A 20,613-nucleotide genomic window follows, 5' to 3' on the forward strand; every position below is an offset into this window, starting at 1 on the left:
CACACAGGAGAAAATACAGTCGCTCTTCACTTACACTATGACCGAGCAATTTCCCCCCTTTAACGAATCATTCCTTTCACGCTTCGGTTACGGCCTGTATGGAACTGGTGTATGTTTATTGGAATCAAACACTATTAGTAACTGCCTGGTATCTTAGTCTGAGGTTTTCCTTCATCCACTCCTCCATCTCACCCCTTGACCAGAATTGCACAGGGAGATGAAAATGGCACCATCCTGTAAACAGACTACTGTTGCTAGTGATGAGTTTTGTAACTTCAACTCAGCTGCTGTGATATACTAAACTGGGGTTCAGTGTAGTAAACAAGAAACAAATACTTCATTAAGTAATGCACTGACAGAGCACGTTAGCATACTCTGGTTCCTATCATTCACAGTGCTATGACACACCATGTGGTGTTATGCAGTGTTCATTTCATGTGGGAGTTACCATAATTACCAGTTGTACAAGTCTACTTCAAAGTTGTAATTCCAAGTAAAAAACTTCATTCAACTTGGCACTAAATAAAACAAAATTGTTTCAAAAAAGCAAACTGACACTGGTGTGTAATGTTAGCTGAAGTCTTCTGTTTTTTCACTGATGTTTAATTACCTCTCTGCTGTCCCGACTTCTCACTGAAAAGTCACTGCCCATGTTTTGCCATATGCTATAAACATTTTCAGACTGCACTCAAACACGTCCAACTCACTCTGAATGTACTTACTGCAAGTTGCTTTGGACAAGAGTGTCTGCCAAATGAATGTAATGTAATGTAATGTAATGGGTTTGGCTATATGGACCAATTTTTAATTCTGAAAGGAACTCTACTATCCCATCGCTCATTAAACAGATGGCATTATTCATTCAGTATTGAAAGAACACTTGTGTTTTGTTAGCAAACCATTTGTTAGCTATTTATACAGTATTAGGCCCTCTACACATGATCAGCAGCAGAATCATTTTGCAACAGCATGAGTCATTTATTTTCGATGGAGAGATTAACACCGACGCTGAACCTTGCAACGCCAAACCACTCTAATTATGTATTTTAATTTGTCATGTGCTTGTAATTTCTGTTTTATTTTATCTGTTTTTTTTCAATAAACCTTACCTCCAGCTATGAGAAATATATTATTCATGGTTGCTGCCCAGTTAGCCTACACTGCAGTTCAGTGTACCTGCAGAGCAGACAGCCCACACTTAACTCCTCTACAACAGCCTACATGTCAAAATTCAGGTTTTACCTGTAAGACTCACATTGAAGTGTCTTTGATCATCATCTGTGATGTAAAAACATCTCCACATTTCCACAAAGCCAAAGAAACAAAGAGTGTGCATCCTGGGCATACGTTAGTTCAGTAAATCGGAGTGCACCGAGGAGTGCCTCTCCTGCTTGCCTCCTCCTGATAGCGCTGTCAGCTGAAGAGTTGGGAAGGAAGCGATGCCAGAATGTGGTTCAAGAGTAGTTTAGCCAACTTTGTTTAGCAGCATTGCAGCTAATAGAAATGAGTTGTGCTACATTGAATCGTTCTAGCCTGTGTCTCTCTGCCCTGTCTATTTCCATTCTCTATCTCCATTACAGTTTGTTTGTTTTGATTACGAGACAAGACTAGGTTTGTAAAAGTATATCGTGAACTTTCTACACCGTCACTCAGAGACTAACGTTAGCAGAGCAGAGCAGTGAACTCCAGCATTAACAAAGGAGCCCAGCTGACCAACACACAATGCAGCATTAAATAACTTAGACGCACCTGCCAGAGCAAATAAAACATGAGCTCACAGATTCATCTGGTTCCCAGGCTAGGAGGTTAGCAGATGGCTAGCGCATTAGCCTCATGACTGCTAATAACATCACCTCCGTGACAAAAGGTGTTCATGTTTGGCGTTGCAAAAAAACTGACATATGGAAAAAAGGCAGGCAAACACAATGCCCATAAATATTGTATGTTTCCATGGAAAAAAGCAATTCAAGTCCAGGCAAAATTAAATTTAAATTTAATTGGAGAGGGCAAAGATCCTAAAAACATCTACAAAAAACAGCTTCATTATGATCCTCTAGTCCAGGAGTATTTGCATAAATTATTTTGTGCTTCGCTGTTTCTTTTCTTACTTGCTGGTACAATTCCCAGCTTCCCAGGAGAGGCTCTTTGGAAACACATGAAGTGTTACTAGTAATGAGATTTTCTTCTCTTATTATTATTAAATACCTTAATAATATTTAAGACTGTGTATGACTCATTGACTAGCAAAAGACTGATTTCTTCAATGTTAAAAGAAGACAATCACTTCATTGCTGTGCCAAAGTACACCTAACACAGCAGACTTTAAGAGAATACTCCAAAACTAGACCTGCCACACACAAGCCTAATTTTAAATCAGAGAAAATAGTGCAGAATTTAACATCAAACCTCTAAAAGTTTCATTTGAGACAAATTATGTTTTAAGTTGTGAATATACAATAATGAATGTATCAGACTATTCTTAGTTCAGAGAAACTGTATGACAAACCTTCAAGACCACTATTGTTTTCTGTGATATATTTTAACACCATGACAAATGTTGGCTCAGTTAACCCAGCTCTAAGCGTGACACCACTTTAACAGAAGGATTTAATGTCATTGCAATGACATCACACAGCAGCTCAAGGCAGCACTTCTCACCCCACAAGGCATCGCATTAATTTCTCATGAAAGACTAGACAGTATTAGCAGGCCACTTGTCATGCAATTCATTACCTGGAGAGCCATCTTTAAAGAGCTGTTACCAGGAAAAGAGCTACAGACTGACGACAGAGGATGCTGAGAACACGACCAGGTGTTTCCCCCCTTTTTAGGCAGAGCTGAACCTCCAGTACAATAGAAACATGCCTCTGTGAACAAACCTGCTGTGAGTGCTGGGATCAATTAAGCATCAACTTGCAGAAATGTGGAGTCTTATTAGCATTCTGGCAGGTGTCCTGCTGGTTATCGTCTGTTTTGCTCAGCCAAGGTAGAAAACACACAGAGTGATACACAAGGACTATAATAATTATTTGGGAGTTTGACACATTTAGCATGAATTGTATTTAATATCTGAAATGAGGATTGGCATCATCTCTGTGTGTCCGGTAGACAGAGTGCAAGCTTATGCCTTTTGCATACAGCAGTCATAAGAGAGTCACACAATCTAAAGTTAAGATAAAAAAAAGGTGTTTTCTTGTGTGGCCTGTAGATTGATTTTTTTTAAATCTCTTAATCTTGATCTGTCATTTCCATGACTTTATGCTTTGACAACCACATATAATTTACTAACTAATGCTCACTGGGTTATGTTTTTGTTGAATCATTTGTACATTTCCAATCATAATCTGGATTTTAGCAATCTTGGCAATCCTAAAAAAGGTTTTAAGCTCTATCCTTTCAACTAAATGACCATCAGACTTTGAGTTGCTACAAGTTCTCATTACTCCACTTGTAAGATTATGCCACTTGCCTCTGATTAGCTAAAATACTAGAAGCTGAAGCCTTGACATGCACACCGCACTCATCTATCAACTTAACACTTGCGCCAACCCTCTAATCACAATTTGAGTAAAGTCACCAGTAGGCTGTTGTTACCCTTTAAATCAGTGGTGTGCACAGACGCTGACAGAGTCAAATGGAAAATTCTCTAAAAGTGAAACTTATACTGACTCATTAGCTTTGCTGGCTAAAATATGATATAACTGCTGGGATTTCAAAAAGTTAATTCACTTTTTCATATCTTTGCCATTTCATTGGATTCTAAAACTTTGTCCAACACAGCAGAAATATGGTTAAAACATTTCTGGAAGGGCACATCTAGGTCATACAAAATCCAGTAAAGGAAGTACAACAGGACAACATCTATTTAAATCATGCAACCACCCCTTCGTGTCACCACCCTCTCCCTGACACTCATGCTGTGTCCTTGTTTCACCCTACATGTAAACTGCCTAATACAGCACAAATGATAGGACATGTCACAAAATTGACACAGGGGCAAATGATTGAAATTCTGCTTCTCAGAACTCCAGGGTGGCACCACCAGAGATACAGTACACTGAGACTTTTAGATAAGCTCTTGAAATTATCAAGAGCAAACAAACAGTGACTTGACCTGAGCTAACAATATGTAGCGCTCCTCCTTGTGTGCCACACATTACTCATTCGAGCTCCATTCAACAACAGCATGAACACCCTATCCATTAACACAGTGTTGTGCTGTTTCAACTTGAAATATGAATGCGTGTTTGAGCAGTGGCGCTGACGTAACGTTACCTCTAAAAAGCTCTGATATGGGTCAGCTTCAGCTTTGTCAAATACCTTTCACTCATTTCTTGAGTTTGAGTGAATCAAAGCGTTCACTGAATGACTGCACATCCTCAGATGTTTGTAAGTAAGCAATAGTTACACTATTGATAAGCTAGTGATTTCATTTCATGTGAAGCTGCCATGAGCAAAAATCTCCCCGCTGTCCTTCTGTGACCCCATGTATAAACCTCAAGACAAGCCACTGTTATTTATAATATCGGAACTTGAGCACCACAGACCAACTGGGCTTTGTTTAGAACATTTGCACTTGGTTTCAAGTCTGTTGTGCTCTATTAGTATTAAAGAGATTTGATCGTCTATCTGTGTTATTTCCATTTAATTTTCCAAATAATTGCAGAGTAAATGCTTTGCTCCCAGTAAAGATGCCACATTTGCATTCAGTCTAAAAAGTAGGTCTTTGACATGAAGAAGGTATGATTTTCATTTATATATTCTGATGTTATCTCTAACCCCTCAGTGCCAGTGAAACCTGCATAGTCACAAAACATTTTTCCAGGTGCTAATTTTAGTTTTTTGGTCCAATATAAAGAGGATTGATATTCAGTTCTACAGTCTTTAATTAGACAAAGTGATCTGAGTGGTGAATCTCCTCATTGTACTTTGTTCAGCTCGGGGCGGAAATATGACAGTGACCAAAAAGTGGAGAAGTGTGTTAGGATATGATGAGCCGGAGGGAACAGACGAAAGCGGAGAGGGAAAGAGAAGAGGATAAGGAGGATGGACAGAGAAACAGAAACAGGGATAGTGCAAGTGGGGGGGGGGGGGGGTCTCAGCCTGGAACAGGAGAGACCGCTCGACTGGTTTGACCCGACCATGTTACCCTGGCAACAGTACGGGAGAGCTTTGTTGCTGTTCCAGGCTGCATGGGGACTGGAGCATGTGTGAGAGAGAAAGAGTATGAGTGCGCATGTGTGTGTGTGTGTGTGTGTGTGTGTGTGGGTATGAGTGCATAAAATCCAACACAGGTTTCCATGCCGGCAACAATAAAGTGCACGGCTTTACGTGGTTATGCTGGGGCCTTGAGGTTCACAGTAGAAGCACATTCAGCTCCCAAAGGAAGGTTTATGCATTCTGCACAGAGGAATGTCAGCAACCCTGAAATTGCTTGCAAAGGGTAAGGGGGTCTTCATGAGGCATGCATAAACCAGGAGGCAAAGGCAAAGTCTCACAAATGGAGCCTGAAGTGAAGAAAAATAGACAGAGTGTGTAAAGAGAGAGGGAGATAAAGTGAGATGGTGGTGTCTAATGCACATCATCACGCTTTCTCCACTGCAGTCTCCTCTTTCCAAGGCCAGTAATTATTTAGAAGACACAAAGAGCTCTGCGGGGTACACCTCCCTCGACATTAAGCAAAGCCACAAAGAGAATACTCAGCCCTCTTTAAACTTTGCCACTGTAGAATCATCAACACTAGAGATGGAGCAAAATGGCAGTTAATTACTTAAAATCTGCATTGTGAGTTTTATTAAAGGTGCCATCAAGTGCTATCAGAGCAAAGCCTGGGTATCGAAGAAAAACGTGACAGATCTGTTGTGCCATACAGTTACAGAAAACAGTTAGATTTGGGATTATTGATAGAAGAGGTAAAAATCTGTACACTTTTTATATTGCATATTTTTGTGAGCAGTGAGGGTGAAACATAAACATGCACGGGAGGTCGTTCAAAGACATTCCCAAAGCTGTTTCTTTCATATTTGTATTACAATTCCTTTTTTTTTTTCTCCAGAGTTGAATCAAACAATCAGCTCGCTCAGTGCACAGGTTTGCATGACCCACTGCTGAGATTTGGGAGGTTTATGCATCGGTTCCTCTGTGCCCCTCTAACATCCTTCCCAGACCTTTAACATGGATCTTCTGTGACATATAATTCCACCTTTAGACAATGAAATGAAAATATACACACAGACACTTGAAGTTCCTGTTTCAGTTCCTCTTTACATCCTGGAACTATTTGGTTAAAACCACCAAAATGAGTGCAGACAAATTAGAGGAATTAGATAGTGTGCCAGGACAGTGTGACAAGGCTCCAAACAGAAGCCCTCAGCTTGCTCCATTTGTAAAGACCTAATGCAGGCGTCCACAGACTGCAGGAGTGAGCAGCTGATGTTCTTTATTCTCTACTAATGCTTCAAATTCAATACAATGTGCATTAAAGACATTACATGGTGTACCTTAGAAGATATTTCAAAGGGGTCTTAAAATTGCTACAGTACGTCTTTGATTCACATTTTTTGTATTTATTTACATTATATGTATTATAATTTAATTTGCCATGAGATATTAATCATTTTAGGAAGTTTTCATTACTATCCAAGCATTGGTGCAACTACTGCATATCTATCAAATTTTTACTGTACGGAGACCAAATCTAACATCAAGAGCTAATTCCCAGGAAGCCTTTACCTTCTGTTAACTGAAAAAGTGGTGAAAAGTATTCTCTGGTAACCCTGAGGTGAACAGTAAGTTTCAAATAGGAAGCTCGTCTCTATCATCTTTCTATGTGGCGTGAATGCAGCAGAGCAGAGTCATTTGTTGCACCTTTTCAGCAGTGTTTAGCTCCTTTTAAACCGGCTGAGGTGTGGTTCGGTAGATTTATTGCTCAGTTGTCGGACTGATTCTGTACGCATTACGGCGGCTCTTGGCATGTCAGATAAATCACTCTGACTTGTCATGATTTAGACTGGATTGATTTAATCATGCAGCGCTTGCTGGCTTTTATAGTCCTGCGCATGTGAAGCTACACACAGAGACAGCAAAGCATACACCTTCCATCTAATGCTGCTGTCAGCTACATCAAACACACCTTTGATTAACTTAGAGCATACACTCATTTACCCAGCCTCCCTGTTTCTCTCAAAGCATATAATCAGAGGGTTATTGCCTTGAAGAGAGAAGAGAGAGAGCACATTGTGTGCCAAGAAGCTTATCAGGCTGCGAACAAGGGAAAGCACACATTTCTACAGTGATCAATGTTGCATAATTGGCTAGCACACGGATTAAATGAACCACATCCTTTTCACCTTTTGTTAATCGATGTGGTGTATTTTTCCTGTTCATTTGACTTCACGGTTAAAGGCCTAATCTTTTGTGAGTGTAAGCTAGTTTTTTGGCGGTGTTGCTGTACAAAGTGTGTTATGGGAGAGCAGGGAAATGAACAGGAGATGTGAGGTGTTAATCCCTGGCAGGTCAGTTTGCTGCTACACTCATCCAGCTAAAAGGGGCCAACCTGCGAGTAGGCCTCCTCCCACTTTGTCTCACTTGCTTCTCTTTTTGCTTCACACCCTGTTGTTTGCTCTGTCGCTGCGCTAGCTCTCTCTGTTTTGCAGCAGTGCACGTAATGCTGACTTTGAATCATGTGGGAATAAATGTTAGGATGATTTGTGGGTAAAATAGTCAACTTGAAAGTGATGACACTTGTGTGAAGCCTGAGTGTGGATGTTTTCTGTAAACTGTGATTTAGCGTAATAATCATTCTCATATTTAATAAGCTGAACACACACATGCTTATTGAGATTTAATTTAGTATTTCACTCCAAACACTGCAGTCAACAAAAGACCATCCACCTGATGCTATTAAAGAGAAAAAACGACTTTTTATTTAATTTTAGCCCACACCAGTGTTTCCCCTATAATTATACATGCGGGGGCTCTCATTGGCCTTCAAGGCCCAAAAAAACATTTCTTTAATGCCAAAAATAACGCCAAATATCCATTCATTCGGAAATCAATAGCGTTTGGGGGCCTCTCTGTGCAGCGCTTTTCCGAAACATGAGTCACCCTCTGTGTTGTTGCCTGGGAAACTCTTGGTACTGTAGCTCCTTTTAAGGAATAGGGCAGTGCATAATGTGTGTGCGTAGCGAGTGAGTGGTTGAGTGAGCGGCAGAAAAGTGACGGTGAACATGAGCGGTGCAGAGGCAAAGGTTAGTAGTAAGTTGTAAATCTGGCAGTAAATGTACAGTACAGACTACAGTGTGTCAGTTCATAAATGCTGCAGCTTCTCAAGAGCAAGAAAAGTCTCATCTGTTCTTTCCCCATCTGCTGGAAAAGTGAAGGGGATTAGCCCTGAAGCTAGCGACAATGGGTTAGCCTAACCCGACGAAGCTAAACAAAGAACGAGTGGCAGGTGGCGGTGCCTACCCCAAAGCAGTCAACCTAGGGGAATCACTGCACACTAATTGCTACCTCAAAGACACTTAATAAAAATGTATGTTGACTGTGAAATCTAGTTTCCTGTCAGCAATCTGCCACCTTCAAAAGAGGAATAAGTTTATAGGCAGTTTTGTACAAGGTGTGAGTCATTCTGAGTCAGCACAGACTCCCTCCCCGGCAGTTTTACACCTCCTAACAAATCCCTCTTCCACCACCACCACGAGTGTCAGTTTCCCTGTCAAAGATGAAAGCAGGGATAAAAGAAAACAACGACTTACTGTTACAGTATTAAATCTAAAGACTGCGCTACATACGCCGCATTGATGACATAGCACGAATATCCTAAATGTAGCTGCTGAAGTGAAAATATTTCAGGTGCCAAATTACGAATCATCTTTTTTTCTGCAACTGAAAAATAGTACCTACTACTAAACTACAGGTGAAGCATGTCTCACTGTTTAATCTGTGGCAGCAGAAATAGGCCACTGCAGTTTTTAGATATCTGTTTAAATCAGCTGCACTAAAACTTGGAAAGAAAAGGGAGATCGAGTGTGCAGTCAGGCTGTGGACAAGGACACAGGAACATGAGGGATCTCCAGTATTTGGATTTTTTTGATGAGTTTTGGAGCCTGCTGGGTGGTTTTCCAGTGGCTCTTGGCCTGGAGATTTTCTCTTGACCTGGCAACGCTGCTGTCGTGGGCGTGTGTGTGCAGGTGGTGACCGTCCTCCCTCCTCCCATTTCTCTGTCTCACTCTCTCTCGCTCTCTCATTCCCTCCTGCCTCTTCTATTGCTCTCTGCAACCATTCAATTGCTTTTTTTCTCCAACTAGTGGAGTGTGCGGGGACAAAATGAAAACCTTCTGCTAGTTTATGTGTGTATTCTGTGTAATCATGTATTGTATATGCATGGTTGTATGAACCTGTCACGCTTGTGTGCAGGTGTGTTCATTAATGAATAAATGTCGTATGTGTCCCTTAAGTATCCCTTGTCTATGTGCGTGTGCGTGTGCGTGGAGCTATTTCAGGTATAGCTGAGCTAGTGTAATGCAGTCAATTTATGTTTAAGTGCGTGTGTGTGGGTGTGTGTGTGAAAGAAAATCCTAAGACGTGTATATCGCTACAAATGCGTTTGTGTGTTTGTGTAGCACACATGTGTGAGGGCTGAATTAGCTCCTGGAGTGACACCATCTGGCCAGCGGGTGCTAAGGGGAGAAGAATGGGGAGAATGCAGCAATAACAGGGCGGAGCAGCACAACAATAAACACCGGTTTTAAATCTGTTTAAGAGCTCTGACAAACACCCGGGAGACAAGAGCACAGAGACACACACTCCACATTACAGGAATAAAAAGACACGAGAGGCGAGACAAAGGAGGACAGATGGAGTCTGATCAAGATTCCTTAACATTTCCGAGCACAGCATGTTTTATTATTATTATGCGTGTGATCTGTTTGCTGAAGAGATAATATGTGTGATGCAAATGTTGTTTCAGCTATTTATAACCATCACCAGGAGCTTACTGTGTGTACAGTGCAGTACAGTTTGGTTCATTTTCTTTCAGTACTCGTAAGAGTTTATATGTCAACCACTTACTCGCCTATAATTCAGTTCACAACTGCATGATAATTATAAAATAACTACACACTGGGACTACTAATATACAGTGTGTAGTGTTTTATCATGTGGATTTATTATTGCCTATTAAATGTTTGGATGTACTTGTACTCCTAATGGGATTCTAAGATGCTGGTGGTGCATCACTATGCATGCTGTTTAGAAGAGAGACAGTAGAGCTGTATACGTTAAACAAAGGTCAAGCAGTTTACAGTTTATTTTGACCAGTTGATCACAAACATATGTTACATACAGGCTGCAAGTAATGATTATTTTCATTATTAATCAATTAGCTGTATGGTCTATAAAACTTCAGAAAATAGTGAAAATGAACATCACACGTAAAATGTTCAGTCTAAAATAATATGTTGATCATTTTCAGCAGAGTGTCTTCTACGGTAAATAAATTATGAATTATGAGGAAAATATGACCCTTGTCATTCAAATGTTGACATTACTGTAGTCAGGGCTGTAGTCTCCTGGTCGATTAGTTGGTCGATATGCTCTCGTCCAACTAAATTCTCATTGGTCGAATAATCTCTGTGTTATTTTCATAAGGAGAGAAGCGCCACATCAATAACTTTCCAGGATTAATCCATTATTTCCAGCGGCGGGAGGGACAGACTAACAAATAACCTGTGAAAACAGGGGTGTATTCAAAACACCCCCGTTGTTTTCACAACTTTGAACTCGCCCAACCTAATGGGGACTGCTGGGTCTAACTATACTCAACATTTACTGAACGTACTGAATGTTTACTGAATCAGCGTTTCTCCTGTAATATTATCAATGAACCCACGCCAGGCCAAAACATATTTTTTTAATGCCAAAAATAACACTAAATATCGGTAGCGTAACTCCGTTTAGGAATAGGGCAGTTCTTAGTATGCTTGCGTAGCGAGTGGGAAAGAGCAGCAGGAAAGTGACAATGGATGCGAACGAAGCAGAGGAAAAGGTTAGCGGTAAGTTCTCAGTCTGGCAATAAATGTACAGTACAGACTCCAGTGTAACAGTAGATTTCAGTCGACCAAGATTTTTTTGGTTGACTACAGCCCTATTTCATTGGTCTTTTCTTTATAAATGAATTAACCATTTATGTAGCAGTAACATTATAATCGGATGAAAAATACATGCAGCTCATGTGAGTTCTGAATCAGCTGACATGTTGGCTGAGTTGGCCGTCACCAATTGAGCAGTGTATTTCAGCTGTCAAATTCACTTTCTCACTCTCTACTGCTGATCACTTTGCTGCAGCTGCAGCTGATGCATCTCTCATCCCACTGCCACCCCAGCATGCACCTATGGGCTCTGTTTCTTTATGCTTCGCCACCGCTGGGTGTATTGATCTCTTTCTTGCTCTGCTTTTAAAACTGATGTTCTCAAGGCGTCCGGCCAAAAAGATCAGCGTGTACTTTTCCTCTCAATAAAGGCAAATATTATCTTGAGTGTGTGAATTGTCTGACTGAATTACCACTCTACAACTGCCAAGTTTAATAGAAAAAGGGGACACATTCACAAGATGTATGCCAAACAAAAAAAAAACCCCAAAGCAAATATGGTAATTACTGAAAAAATCTGGTTCTTGAGGTGCAATGTAGACATCGAGTGCTACAAGATATTACACGTTTCGTTTGCCACAGGCTCCTTTAGAGGCTCTCAAGTAGACTGTCTGACAGTAAAGAGGCTTTCTACGGAGGCCAATATGTCCTGTGAACCTCCCACCCATTGTCACAGGAAGCTCAATGCTTTCTGCTCAGCCCACACACTGCAGCCCAAAATACAGCCGGGTGTCATTCCTCAGGTTTCTCCTTTCCTCACGCTCTCCGGGGAGAGGAAGTGTTGCCTCGGCAACAGCTATTCCCATTGCTGGAGCAGAATAACAAACAAATTCCTATAAATGTGTAATGTTGGTCTCACACTGTCAACAAATCAGTCCAACATATTTTCGTACCAACTGTTGAGGATGTTTTTCATGGGTAAAGCTGCTAAAAACACACTAGGGACGTTAATGGCAAACCTGTTCAAGAACAGTAAACGACAAGCTTTTGAATGCTAACAAAACACGTTTTTCTGTCTGCATTACTGAACGCTCACAGTTTGACAGTCATTCTCTCCGTCTTTTCACTACAAAGCCAAATCAAAATACAAATTACAAAAACGAGTTTCCTTCACACTGCTGACTAACTCCGAGGAGAAGTGTTTTGACGTCAGCTGAATTTCTGAGTGCGCCCTGCTGCGAGCCGAACCGGTGTGAGGAGTCGGCTTTGTTCACACAGCGGGAGGCTGACAGAGCAGAGGAATCCCAGACGACTGGCAGGGGAAGAGAAACCTCAGATCTGCCTGTATCCTCATATCTCTGCAGTCAGAGCAACACCTATCTCCAAAAAAAAAACAATACCCCACTGTTCAAAAGAGCAACGACACATATTCTTTAAATTATATTCTAGGCTTCATGGGCCTGCCTTATACAAGCCAATGTAAAACTTAAAACGTAAGTAAAAACATGAAAATTGCTCAAATTCGAGTTACAAGCTTTTTCCATCCAAGCCCTCAGGTAAACTCCTGCTGACTCAGTTGAAAAAAACTACTTCTGCCCTCAAGGAACATTGTGAAGATCTGAAAAGATGTGTGACTGGTATAAATAATATAGCGAACACCATGTAAAGCCTTTTAACTCTCTAAACCCACCAATTATGAAACATTTCTATATTTCAAAGTTCATGGTTGTAGGTTGGAGAGACAGCATTGTGACCTGGGGACCGATGAATTCAACACTTTGATTCACTGAGAAAATCTGCTGGAAAGTTGCATTTTTCATTCTCCCGCCGATTGCTGATGTGTTAGCATGTATTTTCAAAGACTCAGAAATTCCCAAAGGTTTATAGGAAGTCTAAAAAATCTGCTTCAATCCTCAGCCTGCAACAACTCAACATCACACTATTTCTGGACATGTCTCAGTGATTTATTATCTCACTTCCATAAAGTGCGGATACTCAGAAGACCTCATTTAAAACATGGTCAAAAATTGGTGCAGCAGAGGCCGAAACATGTTGACATTTAATGGTCCGAGCTCTAAAAACACTGGATCCTACACTTCCCCATAATGCAACTTTCACTAGACTCTACCTGCCTGGTGAGCATCCATGTCTTTCTAACACCCACAGTTTGCAACACAGCCGTTCTGTTTGTTGTCTCAAGCCCAACCCGAGATAATCCAGCTCACATCTTCAGTTATTTTTTTTAGACTCCTCCAGAGCCACAGAAGACAAGCTAGTACTCAGCCTGTGATGAGTAAACCAAACAAGATGTGTAAAACCAGTACAGTACACATTCAAAAATGATTATATTGACATTATTATATTGAATAAATCTTTGAGTATCAATGATATGATCTACTACAACACACGAGAGTCGATAATTAACAGCAGCGAAATCCTGGGACACAACTGTCTCATAACTTCAGACATTATGCATTTCTTTTTAAAACCTTGACATTGATCTGTCTCATGAAATAAAACTCATTGAACTGCACAGCAGCCTATCTAAATTGGTTTCCTTGTTTTAACTGTGACGGGATGAAGAGTAGCAGATACAAGAAAGCCTAGAGAAACAGCTCCAACTAGAGCTGATATTTGCCACCTGTCTTTATTTACTGACATTTCAGGCTAATGTTTCATTGTAAATCTTGATCATGATGATGGTTATAAAGATTCTTTAAAGATTACTGTTTAATTGTAAATCTGGATCATGATAATGGTTATAAAGCTTACTGTTAGAGTAACTCTGCTTTACTGGGTAGCATCAATGAGGTGTTACAGGAAAGATGGGAGCAAAGGTTGACAATCATCACTTCCGATGCTTTTTTAATGGCAATTCAATGTGCTGCTGGCAACGGGTGGTACCTCGGTGACTGCTGTTATCTGTTGCTACACACAACTCTCACGTTAAATCTGAGCAATCTCACTGGTCGGTAATTAACAGATGTGGACAAATGGGAGCTGGCCAGTGTCAGAGCAAAGAGGAAAGCTGAGAGAGTCACACCAGTGCGGGCGGTTTCAGCTAAAAATGCAGATCAAAGCACAAATCACAAGTCCAAGCATCAAAGCATCAAGCAAAGAATCAATGACTTTCATATGAATTTCTAAAAACAAGCTGTTTTGTTTGAGGGCGGGCTGTGATTGGCTAGAGGCAGCGCCACAACACAACAGAGAAGAAAGAGGATGCTGAAACTGCAACAACTCGGACTGTATTCGTCCCCCTCTGGAGATGAAAAGTAAAAACCTTTATTGTTTGTCCCTTTAAATGATCTACAAGAAGTGTTAAGTTGCTATAATAATCATTTTAGTCTTGTTAAAAAGAGACATACACTGTCATCTGAGTGGATGTTTAATGTGTGAATATTCTATTACCAAAACAGAAATCATGCTTATTTTGTTTGACAGTGAGGAAACGAGCTGCCGCAGAGAGAATCAGGCTTCGTGTCGGAGGCAACGCAAAACAAGCTCTCTTGTTGGTGCTAAAATCCACCCCAGAGCGCTCCCAAACCACTGAGTCAGCCGTGAACTGCTGCCGTCACGCTGTTTGCTAGATGAATGAGTTTGACACACTGTTGCACTTACGCACATTAACACACACATGCGTGTGTGGTATTTAAAGGAACCTCCTACAGTGTGTGTGCTTCCATCAGAAACAACCGGCTTCATGTTTATTAACGCTTTGCAAATATTTTCACATCATGCAACACTGTTTTTTGCCTAACCACACAAACCCCCCCCCCCCCCCCCCCCCCCGTCCTACCGCCCCCACCGTGTGATTTCTCTATTGTCTCAGTACTTAACTTTCTTGTTTTCCCTTTCTCTTTTGCTTCAAGTCTTCTGTCTTTCATTGTGTGTGTGTGTGTGTGTGTGTGTGTGTGTGTGTGTGTGTGTGTGTGTGTGTGGAACTTCCACTTTCGGTATACCCCCCCCCCCTCACTCCATACACCCATACACACACACTAACACGCAGAGCAGCAGTCTCATTCTTTCCCACACAATACACAATGTGAAAAATACTCATATTAGCACACGCACAATGCAGCTTTCTCTCTCAGTGTCAAACACACACACACAGCTACGTATACGTGCACACACCCACTTAACACTCTGGATTCGCTCTCATATCTCCATCTCACCCTTCTTCAGCTGTCAGCCTGGTATTTCTCCCACATCTCCTCCTCCTCCTCCACCACCTCTTGACTGCATCAGGTGATCAACCTTGCCACCTCAGTGTGTGTGTGTGTGTGTGTGTGTGTGTGTTTCATGTTACTGCAGACAAAGGCCATGCTTCTGGGCATGCTCCTGTTCTTTTATCACAGAACAATTGAAGGCTTGATGTAGGGCAGAACAATTTGAGGAAAATATCTAATTGTGATTTTTCATTTTACCAGTATTGTGTTTAAATGTGATTACTGTATCAAGCATAATCATAAAATGATCTAGTTTCTACAAGAAAATAATCAGATGAAAGAGTTTTTAAAGCAGCACTAAAAATATTTTCATATGAACAGTGGATCATATGACTGCATGCAATGGAGTGATAAATGCACAGAGATCACCTGACTCTGCAGTTCTTCTCATCTCTACAGAGCGTTTTAGCATCTTTTAGCTCATTGTTTTGGTTTTATGGACAGCAACTTAACTCTTTTGGTTCATGCTCAGTGCTCTAATCAAGTTCATTTTAAGCTACAGCAGGCAGCTGTTTTCAGTGAAAAAGCTCTGATAAACCCACTGTATGCTATTTGTCCAGCTCCAAACGCAAACAGAAAATAGAGATTATCTGGCTAGCATAATGGAGCATTTAGCACCTCAAGAGCCAGGAGACCAAAACAGAGGTAAAATAAAATAGGCAACTGTTTATAAAGACAACTTTATGATGTGATAATATTTCAGTGTTGTCTTTACAGCTTGTTCTGCTTCGCCCAAGTGAACAAAAAATCTTATATTCTTATGTTATTATATATCTTACATTGCTACTTTAAGGTGATCTACTTAAGACATATGATATAATGTGATTAAAAATGTAATATATAATTTAATCACTGTTAACTATATAGCAAGTGTTGGTAATTTGCACTAAACCACTACAGAATTGCACTGACTAGCTGCTAACTGCTGGTCTGAAAATGATATGATGCAATCAGCTTCTGCCAGATTTTTTATATAGAGACTAAAAACTAATCATTCTGTTGGTCTTTTACAACAGCAAAACATGCAGTCCACTCTATTTTTAAGGGAGGATATTTTTCTCAATAAAATCATCTTTGGCAAATTGTAAATAGTACTGACACCAGCAGGCAGAGAACATGTTAACCCAAAACAGCCAAGATTTTCATTTTGTAATTTGGTCAATTAACAGAATTAATGTTGATTAGTTACAGTACAGCTGGCAACTGTTGTCATTACTGGCTTCAAATAGTCGCTGAATAATTATGTCACCTCTCACAGCGTATTAAGACATTTTTAATAATGTGTTACAGTCCAATTAAAATCTAGGATCTTGGATTCAGATTTTTTTTTTTTAATTGCAATTTTGATTAAAAATTGATTCAGCATCCAGCCCAAGGCTGAAGGAATGATTAGGGAGAAAAAAATGAAACATTATAAAATCTGTTAGTTTAACTGTTTAAAAACTCTTATTTGACTCATTACAAGTTAGTGATTTCTGATTCGGTTCATTTTGGCAGAAGAGCAGCAGGATGTATATAAATGTAAATACCAAGTTAAGAATTACAAGTTGGGAGATCGATATAGTCTGATGTGTGTAGTGTCTGGCACTGTGGCTGCACTGCTTGTCATGTCCTGTTGTCCTTGAACCATTTGTATCAGTATGTACTGCGATCACTGTGCCTCTGTTCCAATGTCACCAAGACAAATACCTGTGCATTCAATATACCTCACAATTCAATTGACTCACATGCTGATTTTAAACCGATGCACACAACTGCACTTTAAGCCATGGTAAAGAATAGCAAGACACAGGGGTAACATGGAGCATTAGAGGGCTAACATATTTATCCTGCCTCCACAAACCACACACACACACACACACACACACAGGCAAAAACACATGCATACACCAGCCGCCCTCTCATACCTCATCTGCCCAGTGCAGATCCTTGACCAGGGCGCTTGTTTGAAAAACCAGAGGTCAAACCGTAAAGCAATTACACTGGCAACTCATCAACCATGGGCTGACAGCAATACAATTACCTCCAGGCTGCAGCAGCCTGCAGCAGACAAGTGAGCAGAGAGAGAGAGAGGGCTGTGTTTAACTCTGGATGTAACAGTGCTTGCTGTATAATTGCACCCTGCCGAGTGCACTTTAATCCTGTGTTTAACAGGTACAGAGTAGTGCTGAGGTGGAGAGAGAGAAAGAGAAAGAGAGAGAGAGAGAGAGAGAGAGAGGGGTCTATTAGATGTTACCCAAGGCCCTGGCATGAAGCCACTTCACCGGGAGGAAGATAGTGAGAGATATGGAAACAGTGTCAGGAGAAAAGAGAACACAGAGCGATCTCCCTGCAGTCAAGGCTGGCAATACAGCCGCCTGACAACTCACTCCTGAGGGATATAAATAATTACTGGAGATGATAGAAAGAGATTGAGGGAGGGTCGCCCGTTTTTCATGACCCTATATTGTGTGCTGAACTTGAAATATGTATGATGTACTTTGACTATGAAACATTTTTATCCACCAAAAAATGTTTCCAAACAGTTTGAAAGAAAAGAAATGTACGACACTGAACGCGTCACATATACAGGATCATCACCCTCTGTGTTTACTGATAAAAACAATGTTTACACTGAAAATCATGTTAATACAATACAGTTTTTGACAAGATTTATGCTTTATTGATTTTTCAACTGTGGCACTCTTGATGAATGCAGTGAGAGTGAATGAAGCAAGGCATTTGCTATAACAGAATTAGTAAGCTCATTTATAATTCCCTGGATAAATAAAGGGATCATTTACATTAAGTAAACACAAATTCACAGTTGCATATTGTCACTTTCTTTCCCATTGAACAGTATAAAATGAACAGCTGGTGTGCACATCTGCAGATCCTCTACATTTGCATCTACATAAATGAAGTGAATGAATTGAATTAAATTAAACAGCATTTACAACACATACAGTACGAGCCAGTACAGTAGACAGTTTCTACTAAGCCACATCTGTCTACATCATTAATAGAGACTAGAGGTCCTATATGTTCTGCTGATATTTCACACACAGATCATAAATGTGGTTATTCATATATTCTTTTTGTTATTCTTTTACTTCAAATATGTCCTAGTGTGGTAAATCACCATTCTGGTACGTTTAATCCTCCTCATATGCTTGACTGATATTCTTTCTTTCTTCTTATTAAGTTATTTAAATGATTTTGATGCTCCAATGACCCAATTTCCCAATAGAGATCATTAAAATTTTATCCTTATCTGTGTGAAAGCCTCTTCCTTCACTGTGGAATAGAAAGTAAAGGGGATTTCTTAAAAAGTATTAAGTTCCAATTAATGTACAGAGAAATCTAGCAGTCACCATGAAGTTACCATTAAATGAAATGATGAATAATGTGATTTTAGATGATAGGGTTTATCAAGACTGGAATAATGTGGAATACAGATTTGAACACCTGCATTGCTTACGAATGACACCTCATGAGATACTCTTGTCTTGAACTGTAAACTTTTATGCACAACTAATCATACACTTGTAATATAGTGCAGATTCTTATCTCCAGGGCTCTCCTTGCATGAAAAAACATCCAACTCTTCAACAGGAAGCTTAATCCAAGTGATAAACCTCACACAAGAGCCCAGCATACACTTGCCACTGATATACAACCTCCACCCCATAAAAAAGATACCATTGTAAGTAGACTGATTAATGAGAAAGCAGACAGGAAGAGACGGCATGGTCGCGGAAGTAATCAGTACGAGTCAGCGGCAGCCGGTAGCAGGCTGGAATCACAGGGTTAAATAAGAAGCTGTCAAACAGAGTAAACTGAAGTAAGTTTGTCTGGATCAGGTGATGATCAGCTGAAGAGGCACCCTCAACCCTCTAGTGTTGGATGAAATTGTACTCCAGTCTAAACCCTGCTCCTCCATAAGCTCCCTGTAGGAACCAGCCTGTCATTCATCCAGCGGGGCATGTAAGAGTACAGCACTGGTGGCCCAGTCTGAGGAGTCCGGTGGGTCTGAATGATGTCTCATCAGCTACTGTAGTGTCAGAGCAGCGGTGCGAGGCCGAGGCCTTGCGCGGGTTACCACGCGCCCACTCAGGCATTACGGCTGCTGTGCTCTCAGGTGTGGTGAGATGGGTACCGTGTCTCTATGTCAAGACAGTAGAGGACAAGCTGACTGCTGCATTGGAGAAAGGTGAAAATGTGTTGAAAGACAGAGCGTAGCTTAATAATCTGAGGTGAAGAAAATCTGGTTATAAAGGTGAGTTTGTGGCACATGGGTGAAACTAGAGATACCACCTCGTAGCTGTATGCCTCTGCCAACCAGTCAAGTTGCAGTTTAAATCCATCCAAGACTTTAAAGGAATTTAATATAAGGTATAAAGTATTTTTTTCTCGTATGTGTTGACATGCTTGGCCAATAAAACTGATTCTGATAGAAGACGAAGTTGTAACCATGACAGTAGACAAAGCATCAGATATGGATGCAAAGAAGCTACAAATTCTAAAACGTGGATGCTTCACACATATCTTCAACCAGCACAGAAGATCTAAACAATCACCACAGTTTCAAGGTGGTCCCCTCTGTTCCTGACTTATGGCACTGAATGATGGCCAGACAAGTGTTTTTGCAGAACATTATGATGCCACAGTGAAACTGACCTTTGACCTTTTGGATATAAAATGTCATCACTTCATCATTTTATCCTATTAGACATTTGTGTGAAACATTGTCATAATTAGCGTATGAATTCTCCAGTTATGGCCAAAAACATGATTTGTGATGTAACACTGACCTTTGACCACCAAATTCAAAATCAGTTCATCCTTGAGTGAAAGTGAATGTTTGTGCCAAATTTGAGAAAATTCCCCTAAACCTGCGATGTGGAACTTTTACATATGAAGGAACGTCTGTAACGTTCAAACTGAACAAGTTCCCACAATGCTGATGAAGCCTATCACCGCCAGATAAATCTCTGTATTTCACAGTATACGGAGTTTTGAAACCTCATGTCGGGTACAAAATTCCCGCACTGGCTGTCTGGCCGTTAATCATGCAGCTCTTCTAGACTTTCCAGATGTTATTGGACTGAATGAATCAAATCCTGATAGTAAAACGAGTCATTTCACGGGGGTTGTGTGATGCTCAAAACAATTTATCCACCATTTTACAGCCGCAACAGTAGGATACAGCCATTGGTGTACTGGCAATCAGACATACTGGGACAAATCCCAGTCGGCCGGCGGACCGTCAAAACATATCTGTTTTAAGCGGCCTTCTCTGTGTGCCTGTCACT

The 20,613-nt window shown here is 40.6% G+C and overlaps 1 protein-coding gene across 11 annotated transcripts in view; it reads right to left on the minus strand.

Moving 5' to 3' along the window:
- Nucleotides 1-20,613, minus strand: part of fbrsl1 (fibrosin-like 1) — a 292,064-nt gene that overhangs the window by 209,556 nt on the left and 61,895 nt on the right. The window lies entirely within an intron of this gene.

Source organism: Thunnus albacares, chromosome 2 (genome assembly GCF_914725855.1).
Source record: "Thunnus albacares chromosome 2, fThuAlb1.1, whole genome shotgun sequence".
Classification (NCBI taxonomy): domain Eukaryota; kingdom Metazoa; phylum Chordata; class Actinopteri; order Scombriformes; family Scombridae; genus Thunnus; species Thunnus albacares.